This window comes from Nicotiana tabacum, chromosome 23 (assembly GCF_000715075.1).
Source record: "Nicotiana tabacum cultivar K326 chromosome 23, ASM71507v2, whole genome shotgun sequence".
Taxonomy (NCBI): domain Eukaryota; kingdom Viridiplantae; phylum Streptophyta; class Magnoliopsida; order Solanales; family Solanaceae; genus Nicotiana; species Nicotiana tabacum.
Window position 1 is genome coordinate 17,991,452 of NC_134102.1, and position 23,195 is coordinate 18,014,646.

The 23,195-nt window shown below is 37.5% G+C and overlaps 1 non-coding gene and 1 pseudogene across 1 annotated transcript; both read right to left on the reverse strand.

Moving 5' to 3' along the window:
* Window positions 1–10,792: 10,792 nt before the first annotated feature.
* On the reverse strand, window positions 10,793–14,324 carry LOC107831413 (UPF0481 protein At3g47200-like; annotated as a pseudogene).
* A 2,813-nt stretch (window positions 14,325–17,137) lies between these two features.
* LOC142177818 (small nucleolar RNA R71) lies at window positions 17,138–17,244 on the reverse strand. The gene has a single exon (XR_012706368.1). It is a non-coding gene; the product is annotated as a small nucleolar RNA R71 (small nucleolar RNA).
* Between the last annotated feature and the right edge of the window lie 5,951 nt (window positions 17,245–23,195).

The window sequence follows — 23,195 nt, forward strand, 5'->3', positions numbered from 1 at the left end:
TTTTACACTGTCCACGACGGTGATGTCTTTGATGTCCTTGATTTTATCGAGGATGATCTGGATCCCCTGATTTGATACCATGAAGCCAAGGAACTTGCCCGAAACGACCCCGAAAGCACATTTCTCGGGGTTGAGCTTCATATTGTATTTCCTTATCATCTCGAACGTTTCCTGCAAATGAGCCAAATGGTCCTTTGTGTGCACGGACTTAACTAGCATGTCATCAATATAAACTTCCATTGATTTACCTATTTGTTCCTCGAACATTTTATTCACTAGGCGTTGGTAAGTAGCTCCTGCATTTTTTTAGCCTGAAGGGCATTACATTATAACAATATGTTCCATACTTGGTGATAAATAAAGTTTTTTCTCAGTCCCCCGGGTTCATTTGGATTTGAATATACCCGGAATAGGCATCGAGAAAAGTAAAGATCTCGTGGCCGACCATGGCATCGATCATGCGATCGATGTTAGCGCAGTGGAAAAGAATATTTGGGGCACGCCTTGTTTAAATCTTTGTAATCTACACACATTCTAAGTTTGCTTCCTTTTTTAGGGACTATAACTACATTGGCTAACCATTCGGGATATTTCACATCCCGAATGGACCCTATTTTGAGAAGTTTAGTTACCTCATCCTTTATGAATGCGTGCTTTACCTCGGACTGGGTCTTCTCTTTTGATTCATCGATTTGAACCTAGGGTCCAAGCTTAGCTGATGCATCGTTATATCTGATGGGATACCTATTATGCCTAAATGGGACAAAGCAAAACAATCTATGTTATCAATAAAAAATTGAATAAGCTTTTTCCTGAGTTCGGAGGTTAATCCCGTTCCTAGTTATACCTTTCGTTCAGGCAGATATTCGATTAGTATGACTTGCTCCACTTCTTCAACCGTTGATTGGGTAGCGTCAGAATCATCGGGGACCACAAAGGATTGAGGGATCCCTTGCTAATCATCTTCGTCAATCTTTTGATATATGGGTCGAAGCTGACGTATGTGTTTTCTATTTGACATCACGTTCCACCTTCGAGTCCGACCCATTTGTTGATGAAGGCGAGGATATCGGAATTGCTTCTTCGATGGCAAACATTTCTCTTGCGGCCGGTTGTTCTCCGTACACTGTTTCGACTCCCTCCGATGTTAGGAATTTAAGAACCTGGTGGAGGGTCGAAGGTACAACTCTCATATTGTGGATCCATGGCCTTCCATAAAGGGCGTTTAACCTCATATCACCTTCGATTTCGTGGAACTTCGTTTCCTGCATAGTCCCGACTAGGTTTATCAGCAGAATTATCTCGCCTTTAGTAGTTTCACATGCCATATTGAATCCATTTAGAATCAGGATTGCGGGTATGACCTGGTCCTGTAGACCGAGCTGTTCTACGACCTTCGATCTAATAATGTTGGCCGAGATACCTGGATTAATTAACACATACTTAACTTTAGTTTTATTCATAAGAACGGATATTACCAGTGCATTGTTATGAGGTTGCATGACTCTTTATGCATCTTCATCATTAAAGGACGGGGTTCCTAGGGGTGCGTAATGCTGAGCTCGAAGTCGTTTTTCTCTCATAACCGATGTATTAGTGGGTTTAAGAACCGACCCTTGAGGGGTATCGACGCCACCGATGATCATGCGGATAATGTGATATGGTTCTTCTTGTTCGTTTTGCCTACCAAAATTTCTGTTTTTGAAATGGTTTTTGGCCCTGTCGCTAAAAATTTCTCGAAGGTGCCCTTTATTGAATAACCAGGCTACCTCCTCTCTTAGTTGCCTGTGATCTTCTGTTTTGTGGCCATGGGTGCCATGATATTCACACATTTGATTGGGGTTCCTCTGGGCATGATTGGTCTGCATGGTTTGAGGTAATTTAGTGTCTTTGATGCGTCTGATAGCCGACATGATGGCGGATGCATCAATGCTGAAGTTATACTCCGATAACTGTGGTGTTTCTTTAGGTCCGGAATGCCTATCGAACCCATTTTAGTTCATCAGCCCCCGAGACCCTTGACCTCGATCACTTCTTTTATTGCTTTGTCTGGGGTTACGTCTCGATTCACTCCCCCTATGGTGGTCGGTATCGCTCCCTGATCGGCCCTTGTTCTCGATTGATGTTTCTTCTAACAGCGGGTCCAGAACCCAACTGATCATCTTCAACTCTAATTTTTGATTGATACCGATTATGCACGTCGGCCCAAGTAATAGCTGGATACTCGATCAGGTTATGTTTCAACCGCCGTGAAGCCATCGAACTTCGTTCGTTCAAACCTTGAGTGAAAGCCTCAATAGCCCAATCGTCTGTAACTGGTGGTAGGTACATTCTTTCCATTTGGAATCTAGATATGAACTCCCTTAGCATCTCATTATCTTTTTGTCTTACCTTGAATAGGTCTAACTTTCTGATCTCGACCTTTGTGGCCCCGACGTGTGCTTTTACGAAAGAGTCTACAAGCATAGCAAAAGAATCGATAGAATTAGATGGTAAATTATGATACCATATCATTGCTCCCTTTGACATGGTTTCACCGAATTTCTTCAATAATACGGATTCGATTTCATCGTCCTCTAGATCATTCCCTTTAATGGAACATGTGTAAAAGGTAACATGTTTTTTGAGGTTGGTAGTTTTGTTATATTTAGGAATCTCGGGCATGTAGAACTTCTTTTGAATCGGTTTAGGAGCCTCGCTTGTGGGGAAAGGCTTTTGTACGAATGTTTTAGAATTTAAGCCCTTCAATATCGATGGTGCCTTCGGGATCTGATCAACCTTGGAGTTATATGTTTCCACCTTTTTGTCATTTGCCTCGATCCTCCTTTCTCCTGATTCTATTCGTTTGGTTAGTTCTTCAAACATCTTAGCCATTTCGGGGTTAGTCCTCGACTCTTGCTCATTTGATCTTACTATAGCTGGTTCCGTTCTGTGGGTGACTTCTCGGGGTGGACTGGACTCCGGCCTGCTCGGTATCTGGGTTTGAATCTGCAACTGAGCTATTGCTTCCTATTGAGCTTGCAACATTTCGCAAATCATTCGCAAGCTAATTTTGTTTTCCTCAACGCTATGGGTATCTCGAGCTGCAGACCGAGTACCTCCATGAATGCTATTTTCAGGTTCAGAACGTAGGTTTGCCTCAATGGCCACATGTGAACTAAAGTCTAATGGCACTTCAACTCGAGCACCGACGACGTCGACAAGCGGACTTTCGGCCCTGGGCGTCAAGTTTTTATTCTCACCTTGAAGGCCAGCTTTGTTGCGATAGGCAAAGCCATTTAATTGAGAGCTCGTCGTTGCTAATCCGAAATCAAAGACACTTCCGAAAACAAGCGTAAAATGGTGTGTTTTGTAGATTCGTATCAAATAATCACTTTTATCCTTAGACTCACGGTGGGCGCAAAACTGTTTACCCGAAAATAGATGGAGTCGAATTTGTATGTAGTTCTAAGGGTATGTGGTATAATTTGACACAAATTGTAAGAATAAGTAGAAACATTGAATATTGACCGTAAACAATGAAATGCGAACAAAGTTGAAAGGGAAAGATTTACGAATAAGCAAGATGAATCAATGTATAAAGCTCAAAAAGGATAATCTCTTAATATGGGAATGTATCAACAATATTTTAGGTCTAGTGTACTCACCACCCCCTTTACAGAAACAATAGATATCCTTCTTATAGTGAAGGATATCCTACTTTAGATATAATAAATAATACATAGTGGAGAACCCACGATAAATTAGTTTTTCTTAATTTTTGCCGAGATTCTCTCTCTTAGTGCGGCTTTAACGGCTCTTGTCTCTTGGCGCAATTTTGATTGGACTCTTGATCGAAATCGGTATTAGTCAGTATTGGTAGATTTCCAAATTTAGAGCTCGATGCAGACTTGGGGCCCGGTATTGATTCGGGCTCGGTGTCGGTTGGTCTCTAGCTCTGAATCTTGATACCATCACCTCTTATCATAGCTCGATTTCGACTCGAGCTCTATAATGACGTCGAGCTCGGTATTTAATCTGACCCCAAAACCCGAAACTCGTTCGTGCCTTCTTCAAATCTCACCTCGATATTATGAAGACGTTCTTCGGTCCATCTTCACCAATCGTACGAAGGTCGAAAACAGTTTTGACCGTATACAGTTATACATTTGTTTTTTTGATTTCATACCACTACTAGAAATCCGGTAAAGACCGACTAAAAAAATCGATCAACTTTGGTCGGTAATGGCCAATAACCGTCCAAAACGCGACCATTTACGTATGGACGGTATTTTAGGTGTCGGAAAGGCATACCGACCAAAGTTGGTCGAAAATTACCGACCAACTTTGGTCGGTCAATTAAATTTAAAAAACAAATATTGCAAAAAAAAAATCGACATTTTAATTATGTAATCAAAAGATTCATCATCTGAGAATTGAACCGGGGTCTGTACTTTGGCAAGACACTATTCTACCACTAGACCATTTGTGTATTTTGTTTTAAGACTGTCTTTTATTTGATTTATACTCTTTAATTGTATTTTCGCACAAAATAATCGACCAAAGTTGGTCGGTTTTTTTAAATGACCGGCCGAATTAACCGACCAATTTGGTCGATTTTTAAAAATTAATTTTTATTTATTTTAATTAAAAAACCGACCAAAGTTGATCGGTTTCTTGAAAATTAAATTTCGCGGGACTCAAAAATAGTTTCCCTTATATTTTTCCAAATAAAACCGACCAAAGTTGGTCGGTTTCGTAAAAAAACAAATTAAAAAAAATATTTTAACAAACCGACCAAAGTTGGTTGGTCGGTTTTTGTCGAATTTTTAGTAGTGTATATTGGTATTTTCCGTCTTTATTTTATTATCCTCGACTTCAATTATTTTACAAAAGAAAAGAGAAAATAAGATTTTTTTTTCGTTAGTTTACGCATGTATTATATAACATTTTATTTAGTTTTTCGTTATTTCATGTTTGTCTAATTATAACTAATGATGATGAAAAGCAAGAGAATCAATAAAATTCTTCCACCTCCCAATTAATATTCCACCTTATCCACCCGTAATGACCTTACATTCACACACTAGTACATTTTGATTTTGATATTTTCCAACAAAGATTCCATCACATTGACAGCACACACATTTTTACAGATTATTTGTTTTTAGCGTTTGAGGAATTTTTTGCTAACGAAAGGTCCATTTCTCACTCTCTATTGCTTGATTAATACATGAGGTTGATTAATGCTTGATGTGTTACTGTAATTTATTCTTTAAAAGTATGCTCACATTAAAATTATGTTGAGTTTGCATCGTTATCTTCATTATAATGTGGTTAGTTATCCTCTGTTGCATGAGTCATTTTTGAGTCATCATAAACAACTTCCCTTAGATAATGTATGCTCACATAAGCTTGTTTTCCCTAAAAAATGCGAGACCCTTATTATCAGTAACGAAAATAGATGGTAAGGATTGATACACAGACCAATTAGTTTGAGATTGAGGCGTAATAATAGTTGTTTATATTTTTGCTACAAAGAGATAAGAGATTGATAATTGAAAATCTGCTACTTCTACGAAGACACGATCAGAGAAAAGAAAAGACTTTCATTTTATTATAGTTCTCACGCCATTAATGCACAAGCTTTGATGCAGTAAATTGCATGTTTGGAGTAGTGAGGTGTAATATGGCCAAATTTTTATGACATTTATCATGACATAATATCCATTATAATAAATTTGTGGTTCATGATATTTGCAGTGACATAATATCCATTATAATAAATTTGTGAATCATGACATTTGCCATGACATAATATCCATTATTAGGCCAATGATTTCTTGCTATAAATAGAGGAGTTTTTCCTCATTTGTAAACACATCAATTCAAGAGTTTTTCACTATTGTCTTTCTTTCTCCTCCTTTATTTCATTATATAGTATTTTGTAAGAGAATGAGTGTTGGGAAACACTTGTGTGAACCCTTTCTTTGGAGTGATCTTGTGAGGTTATTCTCTTGGGGTATTTGGTAATTAGAGTATTTACTCTAATTTTGTACTCTTGTTGATATAGTGAAATTGCTTCTCTACGCTTGTGGACGTAGGTCACCTTGACTGAACCACGTTAAATTTGTGTCTTCTTTAATTGCCGTTATTATCAACTTGCATTGTCTTTGTTATTATCATTATAACGTTATTTGGCTAAATTTTACAATACCCAGTTTTCCGATCCTATCAAATTGGTATCAGAGCCAGATCTAACCGAATTAGTTTAAAAAACTAAAATGACTCTAACAAAGTCTTATGTTGAGAGATTTGACCGAAGTGCAAACTTTGGAATGTGGCAATTAAAGATGGAATCTATCCTAATTCAGGATGGCTTAGATTTGGCACTGCAAGGAAAGGAGAAGATGCCGGATAAAATAACGGACGAAGAGTTTGCCGTCATAGACAAAAAGGCAAAAGCATGTATCATTTTAAATCTTTCAAATGAGGTTTTGCGTGAAGTTGCAACAGAAAGCTCAGCCAAAGGCATATGGGAAAAGCTTAAAATCCTATATATGAAAAGAACAGTAGAAAATAGGTTTTACCTAAAGAAAAAACTCTACATTTTTCGTATGGATGAAGGTACCTCTATACTTACACATCTTGATACTTTGGATTCTCTTCTTATGGATTTAAGTAACATAGATGTTGAAATCAAAGATGAGGATCAAGTTGTGTTATTTCTTATTTTCTTACCCTAGTCGTTTAAACATATAAGAGATACTATGCTTATGGAAAGGATAATATCTCTTATAAAGATATCAAATATATTTTAAAATCAAAAGAACAAATAGATATAGATATTACTAGGGAAACTAGTGGGACCAAGAGGAAGACTTATTCATAAGAGGTAGATCCAATAAGAAAGATTCAAGTAGTGAGAAACCTAAATCAAGGTCAAAATCCAGATATAGAAATGTCATGTGCAAATATTGTCATAAGAAAGGTCACATTATTTCTGAATGCTTTAAATTGAAAAACAAAGAAAAGTATACAGAAAACAAAAATGAGCACAAAAATGCTGACACTGCCGAAGCAAGTGTAGCTGCTGATGAGACTGAGGGAACTATTTTTTTAGCAACTAATAATAGTTTCAAATCTAACAATGAGTGGATTTTAGATTCGGGTTGTTCTTATAATATGTGTCCCAGTTGGGATTTATTTACCACATATGAATCTATTGGAGGTGGAGTTGTCTTGATGGGCAACAATGCTGCATGCAAAGTTATTGGAAAAGGTACAGTCCGAATCAAAATGCACGATGGTGTGGTGAGAACTCTCACCGATGTTAGACATGTTCCTGACTTGAAGAAAAATCTCATCTCTTTGGACACTCTAGAATCTTTTGGGTGCAAGAACACAGGTGAAGGTTGAGTTCTGAAAATTTCTCATGGTGCTCTTGTGATCATGAAAGCACGCAGATTTGGTACGTTGTATACTCTTTTGGGATCTACTGTTACAGGTGCTGCTGCAGTTTCAATAACTCAGCAAAAGAGGTCTCTTATATGGCCAAAGTACCAGAAATATGGAGTTTTGTGAACATTGTGTATTCGGGAAGAAGAAAAGAGTCAGCTTCAAATCTCCAGCGATTCATAGAACAAAAGGTACTTTGGATTACATTTATTCAAATCTTTGGGGTCCTTCACGTACCCCATCAAAAGGTGGTGCCAGGTATAAGTTAACTTTCATTGATGATTATTCAAGGAAGTTTGGGTTTATTTCCTGAAAAATAAAAGTGATATTTTCTTAAATTTCAAACAATGGAACGTTTTGATTGAGAAGCAAACAGGAAAACAGGTTAAGCGGCTTAGAACAAATAATGGCTTGGAATTTTGTAATGATGAATTCAACGAATTTTGCAAGAATGAAGGAATTGCTCGACATCGTACCGTGAGAATGACACCTCAGCAAAATGGTGTGGCAGAAAGGATGAATAGAACTCTTTTGGAAAGGGCTCGTTGCATTATTTCAAATGCTGGGTTGACAAACGCCTTTTGGGAAGAAGCTATCTCTACAGCTTGTTATATTGTCCACTGAGCTCCTTGTGCACCTTTGAACTTTAAGACTTCAGAGGAAATGTGGTCAGGTACTCCTGCTAATTATTCTGATTTAAAGATATTTGGTTGCCCTGCATACATGCATGTAAATGATGGAAAATTAGAGCCAAGGGCTAAAAAGTACATTTTCCTTGGGTATGCATCTGGGGTGAAAGGATACCGACTATGGTATCCTGATCCCATGGCATCAAAATTTATAATTAGGAGAGATGTAACCTTTGATGAATGCTCTATGTTACATTCTAGAAAAGAGTCTTCTAGTTCTTGTGATACAGATAAAGGAAAGAGTGCACAGAACCAGGTGGATATTAAGATTGGCATTCCTTCTGAGCCAGGCTCATCAACTTTGAAGCAAAATACAGTTGAAAATCCTGAAGTTGAGACAGAAGCTAAAATTCCTGAAGTTGAGACTCCTGAAGTTCAACCAGAAGAAGAGGAGTATTCTATAGCCAAACATAGACCAAGAAAATATGGTAAACAACCATTAAGGTTTGGAGACTATGTTGCATTTTCTTTTTCAGTTGCACAGAAAACTGAATAAATTGGAGAACCATCAAAATATTCAGAAGCAGTTTCTGGTGCTGACTCAGCCAAGTGGCTGATTGCAATGAATGAAGAAATTGAGTCTCTCCACAAGAATAGTACTTGGTCTCTTGTGAAGCCGCCATCAGAAAAAAGAATTATTGGTTGCAAATGGGTCTTCAAGAAAAATGATGGCATTACAGGGGTTGAAGATGCAAGGTATACGTCACGATTAGTTGCAAAGGGCTATAGTCAGGTACAAGGAGTTGATTTTAATGATGTTTTCTCACGTGTTGTTAAACATAACTCTATTCGTGTCTTGCTTGCCTTCGTTGCCATGTATGATTTGGAATTAGAACAACTTGATGTTAAGACAACTTTCTTACATGGAGAACTTGAGGAACAAATATACATGCATCAACCCGAAAGATTTGAAATTGAAGGAAAAGAAGATCATGTTTGCTTGTTGAAGAAATCCTTGTACGGATTAAAGCAGTCTCCAAGACAATGGTATAAAAGGTTTGATTCCTTTATGTTGGGTCATGGTTATTCAAGGAGCATGTATGATAGTTGTGTTTACTTTCGGAAGTTAAATAATGGTTTATTTGTGTACCTATTATTATATGTTGATGACATGCTCATTGTTGCTAAGGATTTAACAGAAATTCACAATTTGAAAAGTTAGCTGAAAAGTGAATTTGAGATGAAAGATTTGGGAGCAGCTAAGAAAATCCTCGATGCCCTTCTTGCTGGAAGAGGTTTAGCATGAAAGATGCAACACCAGTTAGTACCCCTCTTGCTGCTCATTTTAAGTTATCAGCTGCTCGGTCCCCGCAGTTAGAGGAAGAAGAGAGGTACATGGCACAGGTTCCTTATTCCAGTGCAGTCGGCAGTATTATGTATGCAATGGTTTGTACAAGTCCATACATTTCACAAGCAGTGAGCGTGGTAATCCGGTATATGGCTTGCCGTGGTAAAGTACATTGGCATGCTGTGAAATGGATTCTCAGATACTTGTGAGGTACTTCAAACACATGTTTGTAATTTGGGAGAAATATTAACACTTTGGTTGGTTTTGTAGACTCAGATTATGCAGGTGATCTTGAAAAAAGAAGATCACTGACGGGCTATGTATTTTGCATTGGTGGTTGCGCTATTAGTTGTAAAGCTACATTGCAACATGTAGTAGCCTTATCTACTACCGAAGTAGAATATATGGCAGTGAACGAGGCGATCAAAGAAGATTTATGGTTGAAGGGTCTATTTGCGGAACTCAGTTTATACCAAAGTGGTATTACCATTTTATGTGATAGTCAAAGTGCCATTCACTTGACTAAAGATCAAATGTATCATGAGAGGACAAAGCACATTGATATAAAGTATCATTTCATCTGAGAAACCATTGCTGAAGGAAAAGTCTCTATTCAGAAGATCAACACTAGAGACAATCTTGCTGACATGCTCACAAAACCTCTTCCAGTGTCCGCCTGAACATGATTGGCATTTATGAAGAATGATTTTTCCCATTGGGGTTTTTTCAAAGAAGGTGGAGCAAAGTTACTATATATAAGCCAAAATTAGGCCAAGGTGGAGATTTGTGATATGGCCAAATTTTTATGACATTTTTCATGACATAATATCCATTATAACAAATTTGTGATTCGTGACATTTGCCATGACATATTATCCATTATAACAAATTTGTGAATCATGACATTTGCCATGACACAATATCCATTATTAGGCCAAGGATTTCTTGCTATAAATAGAGGAGTTTCTCCTCATTTGTAAACACACAAATTCAAGAGCTTTTCACTCTTGTCTTTCTTTCTCCTCCTTTATTTTATTATAGAGTATTTTATAAGAGAGTGAGTGTTGGGAAACACTTGTGTGAACCCTTTGTTTAGAGTGATCTGTGAGGTTATTCTCTTAGGGTATTTGGTAATTAGAAGTATTTACTCTAACTTTGTACTCTTGTTGGTATAGTGAAATTGCTTTTCTACGCTTGTGGACGTAGGTCACCTTGACCGAACCACGTTAAATTTGTGTCTTCTTTATCTTCTTTAATTATCATTATTATCAACTTGCATTGTCTTTGTTATTATCATTATAACATTGTTTGGCTAAATTCCGCACTACCCGATTTTTCAATCCTAACATGAGGAAACTCTACAATTGAGACATTCAAACTACTTAACACCACCTGTGAAAGCTAGAACAGTCTGTATAGCTATAAGTATGAGGAGTATGATGGCTCCCGCAGTTGAAGCTCCCGTCCAAAGACTGTTAAAATAATTGTGCCTCAAACTTGCCTTCATTCGGTTCCATGGTTTTTCACAATGTTGAACTAACATCAAGTATTCTTTATTGTAATAGAAGTGATAAGAAATGGCAACCCCTTCCCCAATTGTGTTATAAAGGCTAGCCACTCTTTTGTCATCTCCTGTCTCGTTCTTGATGATTCCTTTCCGGCGAAGCAAACTCACATCTTTGTCCGAGTCGATAAGATAATCCATAAAAATGGAAAAATCACAGAAATATCTAGCATGTACATCAGATGATTGTTGCTCGTATGCTATAAGATTTCTCAGGATCGTCTCTATACCGTCAAGGACTTCAAAACAAGGGATTGTCATCACTCAATTCTCAAATTTAATGTCAAATAAACTTGTGTTATCTCCAAGGTCGTGATCTTCCTCCAAACTTCTATAAATATTTCCAATTTTTTAAAATATAACTCCAGCTTCGCGAAGCTCTATTGCATTCGGCATGTTAGCATCCCATGTTTGGTGGTCCTTACCATTTGGCATATTTTTCAATCTAACCATTTGTAAAGAATTCCAACATAAGCCTTTCCTGCAATGTTCCATTTCCAAACTAGGATTTTCAAGAGTAAGGCTAGTTTTCTTCTCCAAAAGGTGACATGACATATGTACTAATTGAAGTAAATGTTTGATGTTTTTGGCATCACTTTCAATCTCAAGAAAGGATGCATGACTCATCTTCAAGAAGGAAGAATTAAAGGCCTCTTTCACCAATTTTAGGAATGGTACTATTGGATCCAGTGGCGAAGGGGGTTCGGGTGAACGAAAATCCGCCCCCTAAATCCGTCCCTGAAGGGGGTTCGGGTGAACAAGCCAACTACATGTTTTGAAGCTTAGTGAGGAAAAAGAAAGGAAGTTGGTTTTCTAGTAATAACAAATCTGGACGTACTTGACCATCTATGCGACTGTAGGGGATAATAATATCTTCTTCTGTTGGCTTCCTTCCACAACGCTCTCGAATAAACTCAACTATAAAACAACCATCAACCAACAACATTTTCAAAAAATGACTAGTATTGTTATCACTATAAATATCCTCTATATCATCATAATACTTTAGTGCCTCATCCTTCAATTTCTCCAATTCACTAATGTAAGTTTTCACATCAAGCCTTACTTTCCTCCTCAGAAATCGTTGTAGGTAACGCAATTTATAATTCTCCATTGAGCGTAGTTGTGAATTCTTCTTATGGTAAGGACCAATAGAAACCAACATTGGCTTATAAGCATCTGGATTTGATTCACTTAGCCCCACACTTACTCTGAATATGGTACAAGATTTGGTAGATGAATGGTACAAATCTAAATATATTTCATCAAGAATTTGATTTGTCTCAAATTGATCCACATTCCTCCCTTCTTCTATCTAAAATTAATGGAAAAGAGCCATAGGAGTTTCAAACTAAATTACAAAAGTTTGAGGTTAAAACTGTGTGAAAAGGAAGTATGAGCAAAACTTCTTTATATGACAGAGTTGGATGTACATAGGTCGGTTTGGTGAAATTTTTTCATTTATCAAACCAAACAAATTATGTTCGTTTGCTAAATCTATAAACCAAATCAAAAATCAAACTCCTAAACATTTCCTACTTTTTGTACGAAAACACAATAAAACAAAAAGGGCAGCTCGGTGCACAAGACATTTCATGTTCACACATGGTTCAGGGAAGGGTCACACCCTAAGGAGTGTGATCACTGTGATGTAGACAATCTACCCTAATATCAGCCTTAGTGACTGTTTTCATGCCTCGAATCCGTGACATATAAGTCATATAAAGACAACTTTATCGTTGCACTAAAGTTTTCCTTCACAAAAATAAAGTAACAACGTAATGCTTGTACATGTTGAGGGAGAGTGTGTGTGGGGGGAGGGGGGATACCTCATGTTCCGTAGTTTGATGAAGCAGCCGAGTTCGATGATTTATTGGGGTAATCTCAATAGAGTGTGCCATCCCTCTTAAATAACTTTCTTGAACTGTAATTCCTATAAAAGACAGATCGGGTTAAAATGGTATGGTATCAAATTCTTTTTAATTTTCTAGACATAGATGGCTATTATTATTAATAATCAAATGACTTGCCATAACCTGTTAGAAATTTTAATTCTTAGATTGAAAGAACTAAAAGGTTCAATAAAAAAAATAAAAACATCAGGAAGGGTACATTAATTTTTAATTAATTTAAAGCACATAGCTCTATTATCCATATCTGAAACTTTATGTACTTTGTCTTTTTATATCATCCCAAATTAATGGGAATTTGACGGAGTATTAGACTTTTCTACTCTTTAAGAAAATGAAAACACGTGGGAGTAATTAAAACTGTCATATCTATGTTAGAGAGTGGGGTATTTGTCGGTCAATGCGATACGGTATTTAAATATTTCATTTCAGTATTTTTGGTATTTAATTTATTAAAATGTTATACCAATATTATACCTAATTAATTTGGTATGATTCGACTTTTCTCCTTTGAGTTTCAGTTTATTCGATCAGTAACTACGATTAGTTTTGCTTGAATATTAATTAATGCATAAAGCCTCGAGAAACTAAAAGCACAAACGATTTCAATAAAGTGGATGTTGTATAAAAAATTTAAAGTTGTAACAGCATTTTCGAAAGAACACACAAACTTACTATGAGTAAGAGTCTTAAATCTAAAACAAAATTATGAGACGAAATATATCTATTAAGGGCTTGTTTCGCCAAGCAGCCGAAAGTAACTTATTTTGAGAAATATTTTTAATCAAAATTGCTTGTCAAAAAGGTTATTTGAATGAGTACTTGTTTATGTTTGGATAAATCATTTGAGAAGTACTTTGGTTAGTCAATGGTTTGGCCAATATTTTCGAAAAGTGCTTTTAATGGTCAAATTATGAAAAAAAGGAAGTTACTACTAGTTAATTTGGTAAAGATGAATTTTTTATTTGGGTAATCTTGTTCTAAAAGAAATTAAAAACACTTATTTTTGAAGAAGTTACTTTTTTAGCTTCCACTTAAAAACTAAAATATAACTTTTATTACTACTCAAAAACACTTATTTATTCACCATAAACTTGGCCAACACCTTCATTGTCTAAAGTAAGTGTTTTTCAAAAAAAATTTAAAAAATACTTTTGGCCAATCAGATACTTGACCAAAGAATATAACTTATTTATATGTTTAGCATAGAACGAGAAAATTGCAAAAAAAAAAAAAATGACCTTTTTTGGTTTGGCTGTTTCTTCTTTCGTTGGTTCGATCTCTTGCTTGTGCTAAATGAGAGCTGGCCTGCAAAGTTATAAGAGGAATCAAATCAAATATTCATATTATATAATACAGATAATCGAAAATATCTGATATATGGCCTTGTTTTGAACTTTCAACACAAAATATTGTTGGCCAATGAGAGAATGAGAAATCCGTTGACTCCAGTCAATGTTTATTTTCCTTGTTTGCGTCAATGGTTTCCGATGATTGAAGCTTATGAGAATGAGAAAAGTCAATGATTATTTTCCTCAATCTTTGTCGAGGCTTTTTTTTTTTTTTTTTTTTTTTTGCTTTTTTATTACGTATTTAATATCCACATTGGAGCGACAAAATCTGAATTCGCAAAAAAAACCCGCATCGAAACTATTACTATGGGGTATAATCACTTTTAGCCGGCGTCAGAAATTATTTGTATTTGGTAGCCGAAAAGCGTATAAAATTTGTATATAACATACATAATGTATATATATACCAAAAAACTATACATATTTTCGGTTATTAATTTGAGAGCGGCTATACAATAATTTTTCCTATTACTTAATACTTGTATTCATAACAACCTGAAAATAAGGCAAGCTATTACAACAAGTTACACCCAACAACAACAACCATTACATACCTAGTGTGATCCCACAAGTCGGCTCTAGGAAGGATAGAGTGTACGCAACCTTATCCCTACCTTGTGTGAGGTAGAGATGTTTCTTAGACCCTCGGCCCAAAAAAATATATTTTCAAAACAAATTTAAAAAATACAAAAGTATAAAATCTAAGATCAAAATACTGAACAAAAGAAAAATATAGATAGCAAAAATAGTACAACAAGTTACACTCATAGTATTGGTGCTCGGCCAAAATGCTATATCTTTAGCACATTACTGGCCCTATATTTTGTTGCTTTTGTGAATTATTGTGCGACATTTGAACTAAATTATGTTGTTTTATGTGTAGGAACATCGGAATAAATAGTCCAATAAAAGTTGCACAAAAAGAGGACAAAAAAGCAAGAAAAGAGCGCAAAAGCATCAATTACCCAAACTGTGCTACAAACCAGGATTCGCGAGGTCTATAGCCAGGTTGACCGCGCTATAGACCAAGCTTCGCGAGGTCTATAGCCAGGTTGACCGCACTATAGACCAAGCTTCGCGAGGTTTATAGCCAGGTTGAACGCGCTATAGACCAGGTTTCGCGAGGTCTATAGCCAGATTGACCGCGCTATAGACCAGGCTTCGCGTGGTTTATAGCCAAGTTGACCGCGCTATAGACCAGGCTTCGCGAGGTCTATAGCAGGTGATTAAAAGTCGCATGTTAAAAGACTCCGACCAGGATTTGGACTCAAGGACTTCGACCCTAACATATAAATACTTCCTATATGAGTTGAGAAAGGCCGGACACTATTTTGGAGAAGAAAAAGGCGAGATAGCACGATGGAGCAAGAAGCAAAACAAATTTCCCTTCCGTTCATCTCTATACTTTGTAGTTAAATGTCTTTAAACATCATGATGATTGTTGATACATTTACGAATAGCTAAAATTTCTAATCTAGGGTTTGATGGAACCGATTGGAGGACGATTTTCTACTACGTTAAATATAAATTTGCCTTTGATTTTTCTTTACTTGTTCAACTATATTTTCATTGTTGTTGATTGAAGAGCTCTTAATTAACTGTACCTATTTAATGTGTATATTGCTCAAGAGAGAGTCTACATTTAGGTAGTTATTGAACAACACCACTCTTAACATATTTGAGAGATAAATACGGAGGGTTTAAAGACGGGATTAGAGATAACGAAACCTTGGTACGATCGTAGTGAGCGGTGAATTAGTGCCAGCTAGCGTAGTTCGAGAGAATATGTCTAGTAAATTGTAGTAGTTACTTGAGAGAGAGCTACGACACCCAAAGTACTCACGATCGGTAGAGAATACTTAGGCGAATTTATAGGTAACGTGGTGGGAGAGATTCCGACAATAGAAAAAATCATAACCCTAGACTTTTCCAATTCTTGTCAATAATATTTGCTCTATTAGTTATAAATTACTGCATTTTAATTACTTTGCTCTTAGTTAGTAAATATTCAAATCGTTATTAAATATTTCTAAAGGTTAAATACTTGAATTCGTGCGGAACTAGTGGTTGTAATTAGTAGGTTAATTCCCTGTGGGATTCGACTTCGGACATGTAAATCGGATTATATTTACAACGACCGCTAGACCTCTTAGGAGGCATAGTTGGGCGTGATCAAATTTTGATACCGTTGACGGGGAATTAACGGTGTTATTAATTACGGCTAAAAGAATTATTAGAATTCGTAGTCTATTTAACTTTCTCGACTTGAAATTCATTATATTGAAACTCTAACGTTTGTAGTCTTGTATGTTACAGGTGCATGCCTAGAAACTCCTCAAGAACTGGTGAATTGTACGAAGTATTACCGGACCCTGAGAAAGTTTTCAATGCACTAAATCGAGCAAACAAGAAAGACAAACGACAACAGAACTCAACAGAGCGAATCATACTAGACATGGATGACGTAATAAACAACCAAAATAATGTGAATGACCCGAACAATCAGGGTGTGGCACCTCTTGTGTCAGAAGCGACTTTGTTTGATTGGGCACAACCCACCGCTGAAAATCTGGCAACCACTATTGCAGTCCCTCAGATACAAGCGGAGTACTTTCAAACCACAAACAACATGCTACATCTGTTGCAGAACAAGAGACTGTTCTCCGGGTCTTACATTGAAGATCCACAATAGCATATCAAAAATATTTTGTCAATTTGTGTCACTCAAAGGAAACCGAATGTGACACTAGAAGCGATTAGACTGTTATTGTTTCCATTATCAGTGACTGGAGAAGCTTAGACTTGGCTCAATTCGCTCCCCATAAACTCCATCACCACTTGGGAGGAATTAGTCAAGCCGGTTTTTTAACAAGTTTTGCCCTCCCTATAAGACTGCCAAGCAAGTTTATGAGATATTGAGCTTCAGGCAGAAACCAGCTGAAACACTACAAGAAATGTGGAAGAGGTTCAAGGGGATACTAGTTATGTGTCCACATCATGGCATTCCAGATCAGATGTTAGGACAAAGGTTTTACATGGGATTGGCAGATAGCTTGAAGTCCAACGTTGATGCTTCAGCAGGTGGAGAATTTTTGAGAAAATCATTTAGAGAGTGTAAGGTCCTGCTAGATAAAATAGCTCAAAACTCAGGATGGATGACAAGAGACACTACAATCACCCTTGTAGTTCACTCGGTAGCTTTGGACCCAAACAACTCCATAGTCGAAAATATGGCCACTCTGATGACACAAATGAGTATCCTCACCAAGAAGATTGATGATCAGGCCAGAAGCAGGTACACATAGTTGACACAACTAATGGGGTCTTATGTACACCATGCATTAACCAACCATATGTGTGCTCGTGGAGTGGTGAAAGTGACAACCAGAACTATCAGGAAAATATGAACTATGTGGGAATCTATGGAGGACAGAAGCAAGGTGGTCATAATTGGGTCCAGCAGTATAGACCAACAAAACAATAGTACAATAATAGAAATAATCTTGGAGTTGCACGACCACAGGCTCAGGCTGTGACTTAACAAAGGCAGCAAGGGTATAATCAGCAGAATCAACAACTAGCTTATCATCAACCTCAACAGCAACAGATAGTGCAACAAGATGATGGGTTGTTTGAAATAAAAAGAATGCTTGGGTCCAGCGGGAAAATGGAAGAAAAGGTCCACCAGATGCAAGAAAAGGCACACCATATTTACAAAAAGGTAGTATCTCACAACTCAGCTATCAAGGGCATTGAGATTTAACTAGGGAAAATATCCATGGCCCTTAACAATCGTCCTCACGGGACATTACCTGTGGACACACATGTTAACTCAAAAGAGCAATGCCCGAAGCAGTTGATGGCTGTGAGTCTGAGAAATGGTAGAGATCTTGATCTAAAGCAAGAAATTGCTCGCAAAAGCCGACCAACTGAGATACTCGTGCCAATACCAATTGAGGTAGATGAGTCAACTGAGCTAGCAAAAGTATGAATCCATCCAGCTCAGGAGGAAATAACCAAGGAAAAAGAGGTTGCAAAGGAGACTGAGGAAGTGTGAGAGAAAGGCAATAGAAAAAGTGCCCGAGAAGGATCAAACTCAAGTCACAGGAAAGAAGCGACCGCCAGCACTACAAAGTTGAGACTGATTTGGGGGTAAGCATAAACTTGATGCCCCTGTCTATCTATAAAATGTTAGGCATTGGAAGAGCAATACCCACATACATGTTACTACAGCTAGCCGGCCGAACGGTGAAGAGACTATCAGGTATACTTGATGATGTACTTGTGCAGGTTGGAAAGTTTGTGTTTCCGGCAGATTTTGTCATTCTCAACTACCAGGTTGACAAGGAGATTCCCATAATTTTCGGAAGGCCATTCTTGGCCACTGGGAGAGCTTTGATTGATTGTGAAACTGGGAAGCTAAAGATGAGACTGAACGATGAAGAGATAGCATTCAATGTACATAAGTCTATTCGGCGACCTAGTGAGTTTGCTAACTACTATATGATAGAAGCTGTAGATGTGATTTTGGAGGAGGAAAATGAGGCACTGAATGAAAAAGACCCCCTAGCAGCCTTCCTGATGAACCTAGAAGAAGTAGATGGTGAGAACTTGGCAGAGTGGGTGTTGGCCCTTAAAGGCCAAGGGTACAGGAAATGAGAGCTCGAATTCGAGCCTCCACACTTAGAATAAAGAAAGACTCCTTCAGCTAAACCATCAATCGATGAGCCACCACAGTTGGAGCTGAAATCCTTGTCGTCCTACCTCAGGTATGCTTTCTTAGGACCTAGTTCGACATTGCTTGTTATTATCTCATCTGGTTTGTTAGATGTGTAGGTAGAACAACTTTTGCAGGTTCTAAAAGAGTGCAACACTGCAATTAGATGGACCATTGCAGACATAAAGGGTATCAACCCAATATTTTGTATGGATAAGATTCTACTAGAAGATGGGCACAAACCTTTTAGAGAACATCAAAGAAGGTTGAATCCCAACATGAAAGAAATGGTGAAGAAAGAAGGGATCAATTGGTTAGATGCGGAAATCATCTTCCCCATCTCTGACAGCAACTGGGCCAGCCCAGTTCAATGTATGCCAAAGAAGGGTGGAATGACTGTAGTGCAAAATGAGAACAACGAGTTGATCTCAAAAAGAACAGTCACATGATGACGAATCTGTATGGATTATAAAATATTAAAAAAGGCCACCCGAAAAGACCATTTTTCGCTGCCATTCATTGATCAGATGCTAGATAGATTGGCGGGGAGGTCCTATTTTTGCTTCCTGGATGGATACTCGGGGTATAACCAGATCTCTATTATCCCAGAAGATAGATATAAAATGCCGTTCACCTATTCGTATGGCATCTATGCCTTTTGAAGAATGTTGTTTGGCCTATGCAATGCACCCGCTACATTCCAAAGGTGCATGATGGCCATTTTCACAGATATAGGCACAACCTTTTGAGATGATGTGTGATGCAAGCGACTATACTGTGGGAGCAGTTTTTGGTCAGAGAAAATATAAAGTCATGCATCCAATCTACTATGCAAGTAAAACCTTGAGTGGTGCCCAACTGAATTACACAGTGACAGAGAAAGAGATTGTTACACCCTGTGCGTCCCAAGGTGACGTAATGAATATGAGTCTTTTTAATCATGATTTAAATAATTTTAAAGTCATAATATGGCTATATATGATATTTGGATAGAAAATATAAAGTTTGGAAAAAATCGGATTAAAGCTGCGGAAACACCGACTAAGGATTTACCTTGTAACAGAGCTTTTTGAGAAATAAATTTTGTGTGCTATATGAGGTCTTTTGGGGACATATTATATACTAAATTGAAGGTCTTGGAATTTAGTTTCCAACGCTCTGAACCGTCCACTCGTATGACACACGGGTAAATAGTTATAAGCGTTAGAAAAAAGACCAATGCGAGGGTGCCAAGTAGCACCTTTTGACTTTTCAAACAAAATGGATATTTATATCCTTATCTCATTTCTTTCTTCAATTTTCCAGAACACACAACCAAATAAGATCCCTAACTTTACATTTAAGCTCTCTGCAAGAGCTTCAAATAATATTATCATCCCGGGCATGGAATCAAGAAGCGATAATATTAAAACGATCCCTACGACGTAAGTATCGCTATATCGCCTCTCTTTTTCTTTGTAGTTTGAGTTTTGGAAGGTACTTCATAGTTAAGAAAACATGTACTTTCTGTATTTAAGTATTTAAATATCAAGGAAGGTTTATAAATTCGTTTCTTAATAGTTTATAACTCACGGGACGGTGATCGGAAGCCGTGCGTTCGAGTTATTCACTTGTAGCGGAATGTTTTGTAAATTGTTTTGTGTTGCTATTGGTCTGCGTGTTTTACTACTATTTTGTGGAGCTTTGGAGGAGTAATTCTGTGGATAAACACCACATAAAACACATAAATGCAGGGTGGTGGGATGGTCGTTCGTCGTAACATTTTCGGGCCATTTGACACTACTACGATGGTCATTTTGTGTATGAAGAGATTGGGGTGTGTTGGGCTGTTTTGTAGTATTTTGTGGTGTATATAAGGTTGGAAAATAATGTATACATGATGATATTGTTTTGTTTGGTTTTATTTTGAATTTTAAGTAAGTAAGGATTATAGGGGAGATGCTGCCCGTTTTAATACAAAATAAGCTTGTCGTTCATTGTGCGATAGTTGTACCTTTCGTAACTTAATGATAGTATTATTATTTTTATTTTAGATTAAGGTACGAAGAGGCGAGTTCAACTTGGTGATTGAAAATATTGTGATAAGGTATGTTAAGGCTATGCCTTCTTTCCTTTTGGTATGATCCATATGATACAACGAAAAGAGCAAGCACGCCACTTTCACGAATGATTCTATTCCTAGAAGTACTAGGGTTACCTATGTTCTTGATTCCCCATATGTCCTACTATCATATCGTCTGTTCATGGGTCTCATGACATTTTGAGAGATCTTATTAACTTATTTCATTATGCACTGCATTCATTTATACATGTATATTGACCAATGACTAGATGGCATTATATACGCGTATAGTATAAGTAAATGATTTATAGGGGAAAGGTTATGGCGTGATATACGCACCACCACCTGATCAGCTGGTATACGTTGATGATTTCACCTACAGTGGCTGAGATGATATGGTGGGATGCCCTCAGAGGCTTGATGATGTTATGTACGCATATACTTATGCATGGTATGTAATTTATACGCACATGCATGACATTATAAATATTTTCTTGATTCACAGAGCTATTCAGACTTACAAGTTGAGTTCATTACTCCATGTTTCTTTCATGCCTTACATACTCGGTACTTCATTTGTACTGGCATCCCTTTTGCCTGGGGACGCTGTGTTTCATGCCCGCAGGTTCTGATAGACAGGTTGAGAGTTCTCCTAGTAGGCTATCAGCTCAGCAGAAGGTATTTGTGCACTCCATTTGCTCTGGATTTGCCTATTTGGTCAGTATGATTTGTATATGTATTGATTGGTATGACGGGGCCCTGTCCCGGCCTTTATGACATTTATGTACTATTAGAAGCTTGTAGACAGATGACATGCATATGGATACTTGTATGGCCTTATCGACCTATGTATTGAGTATACAAATGATTATGTCGGCCTTATAAGCTCGTATGTCACATGTATAAGTTTCTATAACATGTTGGGTTGTCCTATGTCTAGTATTCCATTATGTTTTATTCTATTTATCTCATGACGGCCTTTCCGGTTCATTTACCCGTGATAGTATGATAAGAATGATACATTACATTGATACTCGGTTGAGTTAGGCATTGGGTGCCCGTCGCGGCCCTACGGTTTGGGTCTTGACAAAAGTAGTATCAGAGCCCAAATTGTCAGCAAGTTAAGATTGAGCATCAGAAACCCTGTGGATTATTACAGGCTATAAAAATTCCGACTTGGAAATGGGAAGTGATTAATATGGATTTCATCATAGGCTTACCTCGTACCCAACGTAAGTTCGATGATATATGGGTTATTGTAGATAGACATACAAAAGCAGCCCATTTTCTGTCTGTCAGGACTACTTACTCGGTAGAGGATTATGTAAGGCTTTACATTAGGGAGATGGTACGACTTCATGGTGTCCCTATATATAGTATCTCAGATAGAGGTTCTCAGTCCACAGTTAATTTGTGGAGGTCCTTCCAAAAAGGATTGGGGACTCAGGTAAGTCTTAGTACAACATTTCATCCCCAGACAGACGGTCAGGCTGAACGTACTATTCAGACACTAGAGGATATTCTACGGGCTTGTGTGATGAACTTTAAGGGTAGCTGGGATGATCATCTTCCACTTACTGAGTTTGCATAAAATAATAGTTATCATTCCAGCATTCAGATGGCTCCATACGAAGCTCTTCACAAACGGAAGTGTAGGTCACCTATCGGATGGTTCGAGGTTGGGGAAACTAAATTAGTAGGACCAGAGTTGGTACTAAACGCAGTTGAGAAGATTAAGCTTATACGGGAAAGGCTATTAGCAGCTCAGAGTCGTCAAAAGACCTATACAGATAATCAACGACGAGACTTGGAGTTTGGGGTAGATGACTGGGTATTCCTAAAGGTATCACCGATGAAAGGCATTGTGAGATTCGGTAAGAAAGGAAAGCTTAGCCCTCGGTACATTGGACCTTATAAGATTATATGCAGAGTAGGCCAAGTAGCATATGAGTTAGACTTGCCTTCCAAATTGGAGTCTGTACATCCAGTATTTCATGTGTCTATGCTCTGTAGGTGTATTGGAGATCCCTCTAAAGTCATTCCAGTTGACGATGTTTAGGTTACAGAGCAACTATCATATGAGGAAGCTCCCATTGCTATACTAGATAGACAAGTTCGGAGATTAAGAACTAAGGATGCAGCTTCGGTTAAAGTACTTTGGATTAACAATAATGTG